Source organism: Peromyscus californicus, unplaced genomic scaffold (assembly GCF_007827085.1).
Source record: "Peromyscus californicus insignis strain IS unplaced genomic scaffold, ASM782708v3 Scaffold_20__1_contigs__length_68692818, whole genome shotgun sequence".
NCBI lineage: Eukaryota > Metazoa > Chordata > Mammalia > Rodentia > Cricetidae > Peromyscus > Peromyscus californicus.
This window is the reverse complement of record NW_026294503.1, coordinates 65,338,106-65,354,526: the sequence shown is the minus strand read 5'-3', so window position 1 is coordinate 65,354,526 and position 16,421 is coordinate 65,338,106.

Here is a 16,421-nt window from a genome sequence, read left to right as displayed (position 1 = left end):
TCAGTCCTGAAAGGGTCTCCTGGGGTGAGATCTTTCTGTCCCTCGAGGAAAACACCAGGGGTTGACCTAAGAACCCAGAAATGCTGATTGACCAGAATAATTGACTGAGAAGGGAAGCCTGGAGGATAGAAAGGTTCTGATCCACGAAGCCTGAGTCCTCAAGTCTGAGATGACTGAATTGTCTCAAGGTGTCGATAAGACAGCTCTACGAGGTGTTCCTTCTGTCAATTAAGAGCTAAGCTTCACCCATCACTGTGCGCTACGCTTTCTTCTAAATTTGCAACACATTGTCTCAGCTGGTCCTCACGATGATGTCACGAAGTTAAGAACTGTCACCACAGTCCCTTCACAGCTGGGATCAAGGTTCAGGGAGGATGAAGGTGCTCAGAGTCACTTTGTTTCCGAGTGGCAGAATCGGGACTTGAACCTGCGTGGGCTATCTCTAGAGCTTCTTTTGTGTTTAACCAACACCTCGCTCTGGATAGAGGATGGCGTCTTTCATTTAAAAAGTGTCCACTTTCAGGGCCTGAGCTAGGGAAACAAACTCTTCACAGAACGTTTCTTTGGGGGAAGAGGTTTGAGACGGGCACTCACCTATGAGACTAGCAATCATTCTCAGCTTCACCACAGTCCATAAAACTGGATTAGACCTTTTGTTATTGTATTTACTATGTTTAACAGGAGCTATGCTTTTATAGGTTGAATTAATGGGTTCGGAAATTTGGCCTGATGGTACCTATTGCTGAATTTCTAGGGCGTTGGGCCCCTGGGCCCCTGGTCTCCAATCCTGGAGCTCCAACTTCACTTTAGCTGCAGTGGGAAGAGAGGGGGAGGGGAGTCTGTAAGGCTGCGGTGGACCTGGACTGGGTCTCAGGGCAGGCTGTGTTCCATTGGGATGGGCCAGTGCTCAGGAATTCTTTTTGCCATCTCAGTTTGTTTTAGGATTATGAATAGGAATACCCTTTAAAATCTTAATTGTACTTCAAAATTTAAACTTAGGCTCAGACATTTCCAAGAAATACATGTCTATCTTTCTCTAAGTATTCTGCCGAGGGAAGATAAAGTTCCATGATGTCCCTGAATATGGCAGAGCTTTCTCTTCTAAAATGCTAGCGGTATTTCTGGTTTGGGAAATCCATTGCCTTCTATGGATGAGAAAACAGCTTCATCCAATAAGTCTTTTTTAAAAGATTTATATATTTAAAAATTTTTTTTTTCTTTTCTTTTCTTTTCTTTTCTTTTCTTTTTTTTTTTTTTTTTGAGATAGGGTTTCACTATGAATCCCTGGCTGACCTAGAGCTCACTATGTAGACCTCAAACTCAAAGATACATCTGCTTCTGCCTACTAGGATTTGGTCACTATAGACCAGTCGGGCCTCAGACTCACAGAGATCCACCTGCCTCTGCCTCTTGAGTACTGGCTTTAAAAGTGCGCCTCACCGTGCCTGACATTCATTAAATATTTTTAATATTTATGTATTTTATTTTATGTTTTAAGTGTTTTGCCTGCATGCCTATATTACCAAATGTGTGCCTGGTGCCTTCAGAGATCAGAAGAGGGCATCAGATCTCCTGGAACTAGAGTTATAGACAGTTCCATTATGTGAGTGCTGAGAACCCAATCTGGGGGCTCAGTGGTTAAGAGCACTGGCTGCTCTTGCAGAAGACCTGGTTTGGGTTCCCATCACCCCCATGGTGACTCACAACTCTCTGTAACTCCAGTTCCAGGGGATCTGACACCCTCTTCTGACCTCTGTGGGCACCAGCCATGCACATGATACACAGACATACATGCAGGCAAAACACTCAAGCATATAAAATCTATAAATCCTTTTTTATTAAATTTTTTCATTTATTTTACATACCAACCACAGTTTCCCCTCCCTCCTCTCTTCCCATTCCCTCTTCCACCTCCTGTTTACCCCCCACTCCATCTACTCCTCCTCTGTTCAGAAAGGTACAGGCCTCCCATGGAAGTCAACAAAGCATGGCATATCACTTTAACGCAGGACCAAGCTCTTCCCCTAGAATCAAGGCTGGGCGAGGCATCCATGCATGAGGAATAGGTTCCAAAAAGCCAGCTCATGTGCCAGGGACAGGTACCATCCCACTGCTAGGGATCCCACAAACAGACTAAGCTACACAACTGTCGTCCATATGCAGAGAGCCTAGGTCAGTCCTGTGAAGGCTCCCTAGCTGTTGGTCCAGAATCCATGAACTCCCATTAGTTCAGGTCTATAAGTCTTTTTAAAAAATAATAAAGGTTAGATGTATTTTCATGTGTAAGTGTGTATGTGCATATGTGCATGCTATGGTGTATATGTGGAGGCTGGCTTGTGGGAGTTGGTTCTCTCCTTACACTCTGAGTTCCCAGATAGAAATCAGGTTGGCAGCAAGCATCCGACCCACTGCTCCATCTCACTGGCTGGGACACTTAGTTGGGGTTTTTGTTGTTGTTGTTGTTGTTTGTTTGTTTTAGGTTTTTCAAGACAGGGTTTCTCTATGTAGTTTTGGTGCCTGTCCTGGAGCTCACTCTGTAGACCAGGATGGCCTCGAACTCACAGAGATCCACCTGGCTCTGCCTCCCGAGTGCTGGGATTAAAGGCATGCACCACCATTGCCTGGTGGGAGAGCCATTTTAAAGGACATGGGGAGAGAAAGCCTTCGCTCTGGCCTGGGATGAGTTCATCTACTGCTGTTGCTGCTGCTGATTTCGCTGACATTGGAACCAGCAGTTTTAGGCTTCCCATGTGGCCTGGCAGTCAGCAGTTCCCCAGGAATCCTTCAGGCATCCACAGTGCCAGGTGAGGACCACTGAGGCTCCAGTCTATGGAGTGAGCAACGACTGGGTTCTCTGCCTCTTTGGTGTGAGAAAGCCATTGTTGGACTTCTCTAACGTTATCATGTAAGTCAGTCTAATAAATTCCTTTTTACTGTACTTATTCAAGTCATCTGTCCCTTTAGAACCCCTGAATAATACACTAGAACTCACCCTTTAATTTCCTAAGCCTGAACTGCCTTGCCTATGAAATGAATTTAATGCTAACTTTTTTATGGATTGGTGAAGATGAGATAATATTTTAAAGCCATTAGGTCAATACTTAGGGAAGGCTCAGAACACATGAGACTGTTTGTGGTACTATTGTGTTCCCCAATGTATTGTGCACCCTAATAAATTTATCTGGGGTCAGAGAACAGAACAGCCACTAGACAGACATAGAGGCCATAAAACGGTGGTACTCACACCTTTAATCCTAGCTTTCTGGAGGCAGAAATCCATCCGGATCTCTCTGAGTTCAAGGCCACACTGGAAACAGCTAGGTGTGGTAACAAGAGCCTTTAATCCCAGGGAGTGAGGGCAGGAAGCAGAAAGGTATATAAGGTGTGAGGACCAGGAACTAGAGCTGGTTAAGCTTTTAGGATTTCAACAAACAGTTCAGCTGAGATTCATTCTGGATGAGGACTCAGAGGCTTCCAGTCTGAGGAAACAGGATCAGCTGAGGAACTGGCAAGGTAAAGTGACTGTGGCTTGTTCTGCTTCTCTGATCTTCCAGCATTCACCCCAATACCTGGCTCTGGGTTTTATTTTCATTAATAAGAACTTTTAAGATTCATGCTACAACTGCTGTTACTATTATTTGCTTATGGAGTTTCCAGGGCTAGACCACCTTCCGGCGGTAGCCGTCACTGTAGGCAAAGCCCTGCTGGAAGCATCAGGGGCCTGCACTGTACTGTTGCGGGGCTCCCACTGAAGAAGACCACTCAGATACAGTCTGTGAGCCGACTGAAAGTCTTTATTCCAGCTGGCTGGTGACTACATTTGGGTACTCAGGATCCACGCCTTTCTCAGGGTCCATACTTAAGCAAGAACATGGCATCCTGTCTGAGAAATCCCCAAGGTTCCCTTTCTGAAATTGTAAGCTAAGCAGATAGTTACAAAGGCTAAAATATGCAATTAGCAAAAAAAGACAGGGTCGGGCCGGCCGTTCCAGACAGCCCAGACCTGCGAGTTGTTTTTCCTCCCAGGACTGATTTTCTTAAGTTTCCCCTTGCAGTTACTGGCACTTTACTCAGCAAGACAAAGTTCATCCGAGGTACCAAAATAGTCACCATAGTCAAACGGTCCTTGTCACACTCCCTGCTGGTTCTGTGGGCATGAGTCAAACTGTGGACTCCTTCTGGTGAAGATGACTATCTTGTCCTCTAGGATTAAGAGTTTTAGCCAGTTGATTTTTGTAAACATAGCAGCCATGCAGTTAAGGGTACAAGGGCCCTCAGTTAAGGCAAGAGGAGGAGGGTTAAGGGGCTGGTGATGGCAGAGACCAGGGGGTCAGCCAAGGCAACCAGGAAAGTAGGGGCTGTTAGCAGAGCCACGGCTCCCTTTCCTCTCTCCTTCATGTTGTTTCTAACTGTGGCAAGGCTCTCTTTAATGACACCAGACTGGTTGGCATAGAAACAGCAGATTTCCCCAGTGCCGTGCCAGTCAGTCTCCCTGTTTCACGAAGAGGAGACCTAAGCTCCTTTGGTTTTCTAAGAAACACCCCCTCAGCCAAGACATCGACCTGGTTTTCTAATCTGGAGATGGAATTCTCCAGCGTCCAGTGTCCAGACCTGCTTGGGCACTGAGTTATCTGAAGTTCTTTTTTTATCTCCTATGGGGACGGCAGAGGTGTGAACTGTGGCTGACCCGGCTGTTCTTGCCCCTACTGAGAGTGGGATCAAGATGGGGCCATCTTATGGTCCTGACTAGTCCTGAGTCTAGGCTGAGGTGTGGCCTGCCTTCTTCTCCGCTGTAAACGTACCGGGGGAACAATGGACACAAATATACAGCGCGGGCGTGGCCCTCACGTTGATCTGAGGAGGCACGTTTAGTGAGTCCATTGGTGCCGGCCAGTCAGGTGGTCTCAGGAGCATAGTAGAATAGCCAGTCCTCCATGTTACTACAACACTTGGTGAGAGGGGGGTTGGCTAAGTCAGATTTAGAGGAGACAATGCAAATGCCTTTTCCTTGGAGATCTCCCAGGGTTACTACCCTTGGCTGACGCCAATCACAGCCTGCTGAATTTCTTGAAGGGGTAAGTGTCTGGTTTAATTTAACTCCTATGTAGTATGGGGGTTAGGGGTCTAGACAGCCAACAGTCGTATCCTATCTAGATCAGGGTTCAGAGTAGTTGGGTGTTTACTGCTCTAGTTGGCAGCGGAAACCTGGGAGAACAGGGCCTAAAAACGAGGCAGGCTAAAGCCTCACAAAACAGCCAACTTTATTCAGAGCATCAGGCAATTTACACTCTGAGGGTTTAAAAAAATCACATAATTAAGGTGTTCGATCACAAGGACAAGCCACACGTGGTGTCTTAGTTAGGGTTTCTATTGCTGTGCAGAGACACCATGACCACGGCAACTCTTCTAAAGAAAACATGTCATTGGTGTGGCTTACAGTTTCAGAGGTTCCGTCCAGTATCATCATGGTGGGGAGCATGGCAGCGTGCAGGCAGACATGGTGCTGGCTGCAGCTTGATATGCAGGAAGTGGTCTGTCTCACTGGGCATGTCTTGAGCATATATGAGACCTCAAAACCCACCTCCACAGTGACACACTCCTCCAACAAGGCCATACTTCCTATTAGTGCCCTTCCCTTTGGGGGGCACTTTCTTTCATACTACCACACATGGCAAAACCATGTTTTTCCGTAGAGACATGACTGCCAACAGCTAAAGTCAACTCACTCCCATCCACTACACCTGGAAGGAGCATGAAAACACATTCCAAGAACAGTTCTGTGTTTTTGAAGAAAGTGACGTCACAAGACTCTAATTTTGTTTTCTTGGAGTTTTCTCACAAGCACTCAGAATTCTCCTCTGATGACTCCGTTAGCTGATGTAACTTTCCCACTAGTTTCAACGCAGATGGACGGGCCTCTTGATTTGGGGTTAGGGTGGTCTTAGGCACCTCCCCATGTGGAGTTGGGGAAAAGGGGCATCTTGTGGGCTAAGGGATCAGGACTGGGTTTCATTTCCGTCAGGACCAGCAGATAGAGGTTCCTACTGGGACCAGTTGGTCTATTTTCCCTGGGTGGGAGTTTCTTTTGTGTGATGAATTTGCTACCCAGGTCTCTCCCAGAGGCATATGAACTGATTCCCCAGGTTCTCCTTGTGAGCAAATAGTGGGTGTCAGCCCCAGACGACACCCTGATTTTAATGATCATTGGGTTACATCTTCCAGGGCCACATATTGAAGGCAGTCTCTCCCCTTCTTTCTGGATATAGGGACCTTTGTGTCCCCAGGAGGATTCTGTTCAACAACCCATGGCTTCACAATGATACTGTCAGCTTCCTTGACAGGGGGATGGACCATTCACAGGACAAGCAAAGAGCTGGAGGCTTTGAAGCCCCTTTTCCAGGAAAACAGTACCACAACTGACTCTCATACATACACCCTTTTCTTCCTAGCCCTCTAAGAGGCACAGTCAAGAGGGCACAAAGGTCCCACTCTGGAAAAGTGGTTTGGTCGTCTGAAGTTATGTTAAAGAGAATCTTTCTCAGTTCCCAAGTCCTAATTTCAGGTCTCTGGGGGTTAGAGGCCCATCCCCCAGGGAGGAGGGAGAAAAGAAACACGATGTCTGCGTTTGTCTTTAGGGGGTCAGAGGTTCTGGTGACGGTTCTTTGGTCATCGTCCTCCATGGTCTATGTTACCTGGGAGTGATGAAGCCAAGGGACGGCACACCTAGTTTGTCATCAGTTGGATGGTGAGGATGTCTGCATAGGGTCCCTTCCACACAGGTTCCGGGTCCAGGTCCAGGCTGGGATCCTTTTTATCTAAACCAAGTCTCCCAACTGGAATTGGTGTGTGTGTGTACGTCGAGCATGCGTGTGTGCGTGAGTGTGTGTGTGTGTGTGTGTGTGTGTGTGTGTGTGTGTGTGTGTGTGTGTGTTGGAGGTGGGAGATGGCAGGACTTCCTTCATGGTCCAGTTAATGGCTCGGCGAGCTCCCTGCAAAGCCATTGAGGACTTGAGAAGGGCGTGAGTAGACATTTCTGCTGGGGGATATCTCAGAGTCTGGGAACAACAGAGTCTATCTTTTAAGTTTACCCTTCCTTTCTACATGACCAGAACTCTGTGACATATATGCACAATGCAATTTCCAATTAATATTTAACATTTTTGCCAAACTTTGAAATACTTTGACCGTGAAGGCTAGGCAATTGTCAGACCCTAAGGCTTGGGGATTAATTTCCGAAGAAGCTCTTTTTGGTAGCGATTGGAGTGTTCTTGGTGCTGGTGGGGTAGGCTTCCGCCCATCCTGAGAAGATGTGCATAGACACCAAAAGGTAATTATCCCGAAACAGTAGGCCTGATTTCAGTGAAGTCCGATGTTCAGTGCTCCCCAGGTCCATTCCCTCAAGCCCAGATCCCCTGAGAGACTTTTCCTGCCCCCTTTGGGGTTTACCTGAGCACAGCGGCACATCTAGAGGTGGTATCTTTAATCAGTCTCTCCAAATTTGGAACATAATACCTGGGTCTGAGGAGTTCAGCAGTTTTTGTGGTTCCCATGGTGGGTGGTTGGTGGAGACCCAAAACCAGGCGTCTTCCCAGACCCATGAGACGGGTCTGCCACTTGGAAGTGTCCGCCATCCTTCTTCATCTTGTGTGGCCACTTCTTGTTCTGCCCAGTCAGTCTCACCTGGGTGTATTCCAGATGGTTCAGTAAACCGGCAGGCTACCAAGACTTGGAGAGGCTCCACTAGTCGAGGGCCCCTTCCTAGATGGCCATGCCAGCTGCTCTGTTGCCTCTGGCTTCAAGGGAATCCCCTTTTGGTGTCCTTTGCAATGGACATTGGCCAACCTCTTAGGTAACCAGATAGCCCCCAATAGGGGTAAGATTTGTTTTTTATTTCTTTCCCTGCTGAGGTTAACAATCCCCTTTCACTGTGTAGAGCCCCATGAATAGGAGCCATAGTGAAAGCATATCGACTATCAGTGTATATGCTGATAGCCTTGTCTTTCGCAAGCAGAACGCCTCAGTCAGAATTCTGTTCAGCTCACTGAGCTGAGGCTCCCCTGCTTAAAGACTGTGCCCAGATAATCTTATCTTGGGTCACCACTGCTGCCCCTGCATACCTGATTCCGTCTTGGATGAAACTGCTCCCGTCTGTAAACAATACCTCATCTGGTGTTGCCAACAGGATATCAGGCAGATCAAGTCAGATGAACTAGATTGAGGAAGTCACTCAAGGCAGTCACGTAGGGGTTCCATGGACTCATAGTCTGTCAGGAGAATGGCAGGGTTGAGGGCTGATGATCTGTGGAAACAGATTGGAGGTTAATCCAGAAGCAGGGCTTGTATTGGGTCACCCAGGCGTTCCCCTCAAGAGGGCTTCAACAGAGTGTGAGGCCATCAGGAGCAATTCTCACCCTGAAATCAGTTTGTTGGTTTCTTTTACCAGCAAGGATATCTTAGTCAGGGTTTCTATTGTGGTGAAGAGACACCACGACCACGGCAACTCTTTTTTTTTTTTTTTTTTTCCCGAGATAATGTTTCTCTGTGCAGTTTTGGTGCCTGTCCTGATCTCACTCTGTAGACCAGGCTGGCCTTGAACTCACAGAGATCCGCCTGGCTCTGCCTCCCGAGTGCTGGGATTAGAGGCGTGCGCCACCACCGCCCCGGCTGACCACAGCAACTCTTATAAAAGAAAGCATTTAATTGGGTGGCATTTAGTTAAATGAGGTTTAGTCCATTATCCTCATGGTGAGACTTGGCAGCATGCAGGCAGACATGGTGCTAGAGAAGGAGTTGAGAATTCTGCATCTTGATATGCAGGCAACAGAAAGGGAACTGACTCACTGGGCACAGCTCGAGCATGGGAGACCTGAAAGCCCACTCCACAGTGACACACCTCTTCCAACAAGGCCACACCTCCCTTTAGGGACCATTTTCTTTCAAACCCACATTCCACTCCCTGGCTCCCAAAGGCTTGTAGCCATATCATAATGCAAAAATGTATTCAGTCCAACTTCAAAAGTTCCCATAGTCTATAACAGCTTCAAACTTAAAAAGTTAAAGTTCAAAATTTCTTCTGAGATTCATGCAGTTTCTTAACTGTAGTCCCCTGTAAAATTAAAATAAAAATGCAGACCACGTACTTACAACATACAATGGCACAGGATATACATTACCATTCTAAAACATAGGGAAGGGAGCACAGTGAGGAAATACTGGGCCAAAGCAAGACTGAAAACCAGCTGGGCAAACTCCAAACTGTTTGTCTCCATGTCTGATGTCAAAGCGCCCTTCAGATCTCCAACTCCTTTCAGCTTTGCTGATTTCAATGCAATTCTTTCTCTTGAGCTGGTTCCAGTCCCCGTTAGCAGCTCTCCTCAGCAGTTATCCCACGACTCTGGCATCTCCAACATCTTGGAGTCTCCTAGGCAACCCAGGCTTCTCTTGTATAGCTTCACACAATGACCTTTCTAAGCCTGCGTTCAAGGACACCCCTGACACCTGCCTGGCCGCAGTGGCTTTCTTTAGTCTTGGGAGCAAAATCCATAGCCTCTTTCTTCTATCCTTAACTCTAAAGCCAGAACCACATGGCCAAAGCTGCCGAGGTCTGCAGCTTGCTGGGGCTGGCACATGACCCACTTGTTCAGTTACATCTCCACTGCCTTTCTCCTCTTGCTAGTTACCTTCACTGCCTAGGCATGGCTGTCCTTGAGCTTGCCCTGTACACCCGTCTGGCCTTGAACTCAGAGATCTTTCAATTACATCTTCACTAGCGTTCTGTTTTCCGTGGTTTCCTTCACTGCATAAGCTTAGCTATACTGAGACTGGATCTGTAGACCAGGCTGGCCTCAAACTCACTGAGATCCGCCTGCCTTTGCCTCCCGAGTACTGAGATTAAAGGCCTGCACTACCACACCTGGACCTAAGCTGTTCTTTAATTCCTTTTTACAAGTTGAAACTTAGCTGGGTAGGATCTTAGCCCGAGGTCACCAATTCCCTTTATTCCATTTCTTATTCTGTTTATCTCTTTGAACACAGGACTTAACTCTATTCCACTTCCTGATGCTCCTTTTCTCCTCAAATTGTACATCTTGTGTTTTTCCTTGCTCAGCTTGCTCCTTTTTATTGCATATCTTCATTAGAGTTATCATTAATAACCACACGACAGAGTCTACACTAGGCTGTTTTGAGATTTCATCTACCAATGGAATTAACCCAAAACTTTCACTTTAGCCTTCGGCAGACTCTTTGGACATGGGCAAAAAGCAGCCACACTCTTTACCAAAATATCACAAAATTATCTCTAGGCCACATATTAATATTCTTCTCCTCTGAAACCTCTTGAGTGAGCCCCCCACAGTTAAAATCACCCTCAACACCACTGTCTTCCATGCTCTTAGTAGTATGGCCCACTAAGCAGTGCTTAAAGCATTCCACTGCTTTTCTAATCCACGGTCCCACTGTATTTTTAGAAGTAAAGAGTCTGAGAGGTTCTATCAAGACAGGGTGGACTGCTCAGGTATCAATCAGGAAGCTAACACATTTGCCCCCTATCTTTGCTGTCATCCTGGGATCGCAGGGGATAAGTTGTATGGAACCCTGGCCTTGTCAGTTTTCAGTTAGCTGGAAAACAGGTGGCTCTCCTCCCCCTCCCCCCTTTCCAACATTCATTTCTTCCAGTGACCCTTCTGCTTATAATAGGCACATTGGTCTTTCCCTTTCTCCTGGCCTGTTTGCCCTTTTACTCTCCAGTCTGTTTCCCTAAGAGCACTGATCACCACCAGGGAGAGTTTCTCTCCCTGTCTGTCTTTAGCTGAATCTCGGCTGTTACAAATTTCTGAGCCCATTCACCCCCTCAAGTCACTCTAACTTCTGGAGCTTTCTTCTTATATCTGGGGCCAACTGCATGACAAGGCAATATTGCTGACTTACTGATTTGGGGGTGCATCTGGATCTATGGGGGTAAATACCTGGTATGCCTCACACAGCCTTTCCAGAAATCCAGTGGACAATTCATCAGGTCCCTGAATAACCTGACTCACCTTGGATAGATTGTGGGTTTTCTGGCTGCTGCATGTAGCCCCCCAAATAGTATCTGGAGAAAAGTGCTCAAAGCCCCCCTACTTCCACTGGTGTTGGTATTCCAATTGGCCAGGTGGATGGGAAGGTTTGTTCTATTTGGGCTTCACTGTCCAACATCGATCCCTCCGCACTGCCCCAGAGCCAGTGTCCTGGATCCTGTCTCACTCCTCAGCTGCCAACAAGGTGACCTGGAGTGGCTGACAGTCATCTCAGGGTGGCTGGTGAGTGTAAAAGACAGTTTCCAACAGACCAGTAAAGGCCGGTGGCTTTTCAGAGAGAAGGAAGGGTTTCGGGTCTTCCAATTATACAAGTCATTGGGAGAGAAGGGAACATAAGCCGTGATGGAGGCAAGGGGCTCTCCTCCACATCTATTTGCCTGTAAATGGAATGTGTTGGTGATGCTTCTCTTAGGGGGAAAACAGGGTTGCTCCTGCAGCCTCAGATGACACCTGCCTATGTGGGCGTTATCCATATGTGAAGCTGCTTCTTGCGTGGTGGGGAAAGAAGGGACCAGGTGTAGTAGAGCTAGCCTCCTAGCTCCCCTTCTGAGAGAGGCTGTCTCTCCCGGTCTCTCAAGCACCTCCCATTGGTCTGGTTGGGATGTAAGCAGGTGGAATTTCCATCTCCTCAGTTGGAATAGGAAGAGCTGGTAGTACTTTTGGTTTCTTCAAACATTCTGGCCAAACTAAGTGTAGGGTAACAGGCTAGTAGAAAAATCACCCTACCCCTGGCCTATCTCCAAACCTGGGACTTGGAAATCCTTGCTCCCATGACTCAGGATTAACAGCCAAGCAATACTTCTGGCCACGCTGTCCTTTTCCACTGGCTCCACCATGTATGCTCCAAAGGCCCTATAAAAGCCCGCCCCTCCACCCAAAACTGCTGCTATCTCTGTTCTCACTCAGAGACAGCCGCCATTTTGTGTTTTTGCCCAATAAATCTCTTGTGTGAGGTTTGTTGTGTGGTGTGACTTTGTGGTATTCCTTGGCTCCCAGTTGCCAAGATACCCTTGTGCCGGAAAACTCTTTCATTGGCTCCGTGATTTGGACAGGCTCTCCAGGTGCCTGTGCCCCCTCTCGGGATCAGAGCTGCACTGGGACCCTGTTCTTCATCCCCAGTCCACCTCGCCTTCCAGCTCACCTATCACTTGGCACCTCATCCACCAGCAGCAGCTCAGTCAGTTTCCCTCTTGGTTGGTGGAAACACTTTTCTGAGTCCAAAGAAGTGGGAGTTGGGTATCCAGTACTCCTCTGGTACTCTTGGAGGCAGAGGTACCCCCAAACCACTGTCTTTAATGCTACAGCTGGCCCTCTTCACCATCCCTGTCCCCAATCCTTTCCTGTGGATGAGACTTCATTCCTGAGCTCATTTCTCCTCCCCCTGCCCCCATTTTTGCTTTCTTGCTTTGTTGAAAGCCCCAGCACCAGGGCACCAAATCTCCTTGGACTATTAACCCTAACCCTCATTAATATGGTGAAAACCCACTTATTGGCTGGTCCTTTCTTGGTCTACTCTGCGTCTTTAGGACACCCTCAGCTGCAGACTTCGCTCTCTGTCTCTCACATCCATGAGAACAGCATCATCCATACCCTCCCTTTTTCCCTTGGGATGCCATTTAGAAAACCTCTACACCTCCACCTGGCACCGACCTCAAGGGCCCCAAATTTATTTGCTTTTGCAGTTAAATCTGGTCTCAATATCCCTTAGATAACTAATCCAAATGGCTGCCAAATGGCACCCCAGATCCTAATATTGTTCAGCACTTTTACGACTACTGGGAGCAATTGGGAAATGGAAAGAGATTCCCTGTGTTCAGGCTTTCTCTCATCTCCATTCCAAACCCTGTTTGTTTTGGTCTGCCCAGCCCCCACCCCGCTGTGTGAATGGTCTGTCTTTTTAAGTTCCTATTGATGGATCTGCAGATATGGGAGCTGGGAGCCTGACAGGGCAGGTGAAGGAGAGAGCAAGGGCGTAGGCCAGCTGTGGTGTGCCCACACTCCAAGGCTAGAGTTTTCCTGCCTTGCCCACAGTCAGGACAAATTTCTGTCACCCGCCAGTCCCACAGCCGCTCAGACCCAACCAAGTAAACACAGAGACTTATATTGCTTACAAACTGTATGGCCGTGGCAGGCTTCTTGCTAACTTTTCTTACAGCTTAAATTAATCCATTTCTATAAATCTATACCTTGCCATGTGGCTCGTGGCTTACCGGCATCTTCACATGCTGTTTGTCATGGTGGGCGACTGGCAGTGACTCCCTTCTGCCTTCCTGTTCTCTCAATTCTCCTCTCTGTTAGTCCCGCCTATACTTCCTGCCTGGCCACTGGTCAATCAGTGATTTATTTATTGACCAATCAGAGCAACAGATTTGACATACAGAACATCCCACAGCACCACACACACACACACCTGGTGGGCTGGTGCCTCTTTTCACTCCCTCCTGCAGGGTCCACTATAACCAGGGCTCAAAAACTTTCTCTAAGCCTTCTTGGTTCTCAGGTCACTGGACTCAGTTTTATAGGGACTTGGGTGTTTTTTAGGTACGGTAATATTACATTGTTGTTTTATGCTGTTCCACTTCAGTGAAAAGCTGGCTCTAGAGTTGGGTTCTGGCTCTCCGTCCTCTTGACCCAAGTGTGCTTGTTTAAAGTTTCCTCCAAAATCTCTGTCCCGTGTCAGGTGGGTCACCTGACTATGTGACAGGGAACAGAGAGCAGTGCAGGACGAAAGGACAGACGATCCCTTGGGGACCACTGCTACTCATCTCATACTCTTTCTGGTTTTGGTTTAAGTCTCTAAAACTTTTGCTCAGGTATGCATCTAAAGATTTGTAAAACGATTACATAAACTTTTTCTGTACTTCAAGATGTGAAAATATTTTGGGTATGGTTAAAAATCTGTAAAATCTGTAACAAAAGGGTTACTTTAAAACTTGTAACACAGGAGTTGATAGTTAAAAATCTATATATAGGTAATCTTAAAGGAACCATGTGGCATGACACCATTTTGGAAATGAAGCTCCCTTGACCTGGCAACTGTCATCTCTAACTGGAAGCCCCAGGTACTTATTAGGGTATTTGGGTGACCCATCTTTTTCCTTCTGGATTTACTTGGTCCTGATAGTTTGGGGATCCACCTCTCCTTCTAGTTCCCCTATTATCAGGGGAGGGGAAAGCCTTACCAACCTCAACAAACCCCACCACTCAGTTGTATCTTTAGGGGCATTCTCCTTACCCACTTCTTTCTAGTGGTACCAATATGCCACATGCTTGTTGTAGAATATTATTTTAAGGTGTGTTACTTTTGTTTATGTTGCATTTGTTCAACTCTGTGAAGCTGTGCTACTGTGCCTGTGTGAAACACCTGATGGTCTAATAAAGAGCTGAACAGTCAATAGCAAGGCAGGAGAAAGGATAGGTAGGACTGGCAGGCAGAGAGGATCAAGAGAAGGAGAAATCTAGGAAAAGGGAGGAACTAGCCAGAGAAGGAGGAGGACCCAGGGGCCAGCCACCCAGCTACACAGCAAGCCATGGAGAAAGAGTAAGATTTACAGAAGTAAGAGAACGGGAAAAGCCCAGAGGCAAAAGTTAGACAAGATAATTTAAGTTAAGGAAAGCTGGCAAGCAACAAGCCAAGCTAAGGCTGGACATTTATAATTAAGAATAAGCCTCTGTGTGCGATTTATTTGGAAGAAAAGAGCAAAAGAGCCAAAAAAAAAAAAAAAAAACCACCAAAAAAACAAAACCCAAAAGACCAAAAACAAACAACAACACATCCTCTTGCTGGAAAAGGATGAAGTGGGAGCCTCTATTTCCTTCTCCCCCATCTGCTTGACTCCAAGCTCAAAGCTGCTCCCTTTCTCCTCCTTCCCCTTACCATTTGATCAGTTATATCCTTTATTGGCCTCCCAGGTGGAGCCCTGAGTATGGGACACCCAAACCCCTCTATAAACCGACATCATGCCCCTCTCATCATCCAATTACAAAACCCTGCCAGTGACATCACCCGGGCCCAATATCCACTCTCTCTCCAAAGTCTCGGGGGACTTAAACCTCTTATCTCTGACCTCTTAAGAAAAAACCTTTTGTGCCGGGCGGTGGTGGCGCATGCCTTTAATCCCAGCACTCGGGAGGCAGAGGCAGGTGGATCTCTGTGAGTTCAAGGCCAGCCTGGGCTACAGAGTGAGTTCCAGGACAGGTTCCAAAGCTACACAGAGAAACCCTGTCTTGCAAAAAACAAACAAACAAAAAACAAAACAAAACCTTTTGCACCCCACGTTCTCCCCTTTTAACACTTCCATACTCGTGGGTTAAAAAGCCAATGGAATCTGCTGCTTGGTTTAGGGTCTCCTAGCTCTGCAGTGGTTCCTCTTCACCCCATAGTACCCCACCCCTGTGCTCTCCTCTCCACCATCCCCTCAGAGGGATGCCTTCTTTTCCATTCCTCTTGATTCCCAATCACAAAATATCTTTGCCTTTACTTGGACCGACCCAGACACTCACCTTTCTACCCAAGTCACATGGACCAACCTGCCCTGGGGTTCCAGGACAGCTCACAACTATTTAGACAAGGCTTGGGCCTCTGATTTATTCTGTCTCTTCCTAAATCCAAGCTTATACAATATAGATGATCTTCTCTGGTCTGTCCCTACAAACTAATCAGGCTGACACCTCTACTCTGCTAAACCTCCTGCCTGGTCGGGGACACAGGGTCTCACCCTCTCAGGTCCAGCCATTACCCTAGACAGCAAATGCCTGATCCAGCCACTCACAGTCCCCACCACCAAGGACAACATTCTAACCTTCCTAGGAGTGGCTGGCTTCATACATTCTTGGATCCCCTCTTCCTGCTTTCTTGCTCACCTCCTATGTGAGGGGCTCCTTGGCCCCTCACACAAGCCCCTCCTTGTGCCTATCGCCAAGCCTTGTTGTAAACTTCATCGGGTCCCCTCCCCTCCCCCCCCCACCAGCCCAAACCACTGATCAACAGGTTGAACTAAAGCTTGTACCTGGGCTTTCAACTAGCAAAGGGACCTGGCTGCTCCGAGCCAAGCTCTGGTCCGACTCGAGCTACTGTATGGCACTCCCAAGGTATGTACAGATCATTCATTTCTGCTGCCTTCTGCCACCCACCACATTTGATTCCACGTTCTAGAGTCTGCCTCTTCGGCCACTTCTTCCCTCCACCTCACCTACTCAGCAAGTGTGTAACTGAAGTTTTCTCTGGTCCTGCCCAGCCCCACAGACCCCACAGCTGCTTATAAAATAACCATTCAGAAGCTTTTATTAATTAAAACTGCTCGGCCATTAGCTCAGGCCTACCACTGACTAGCTCTTACATGC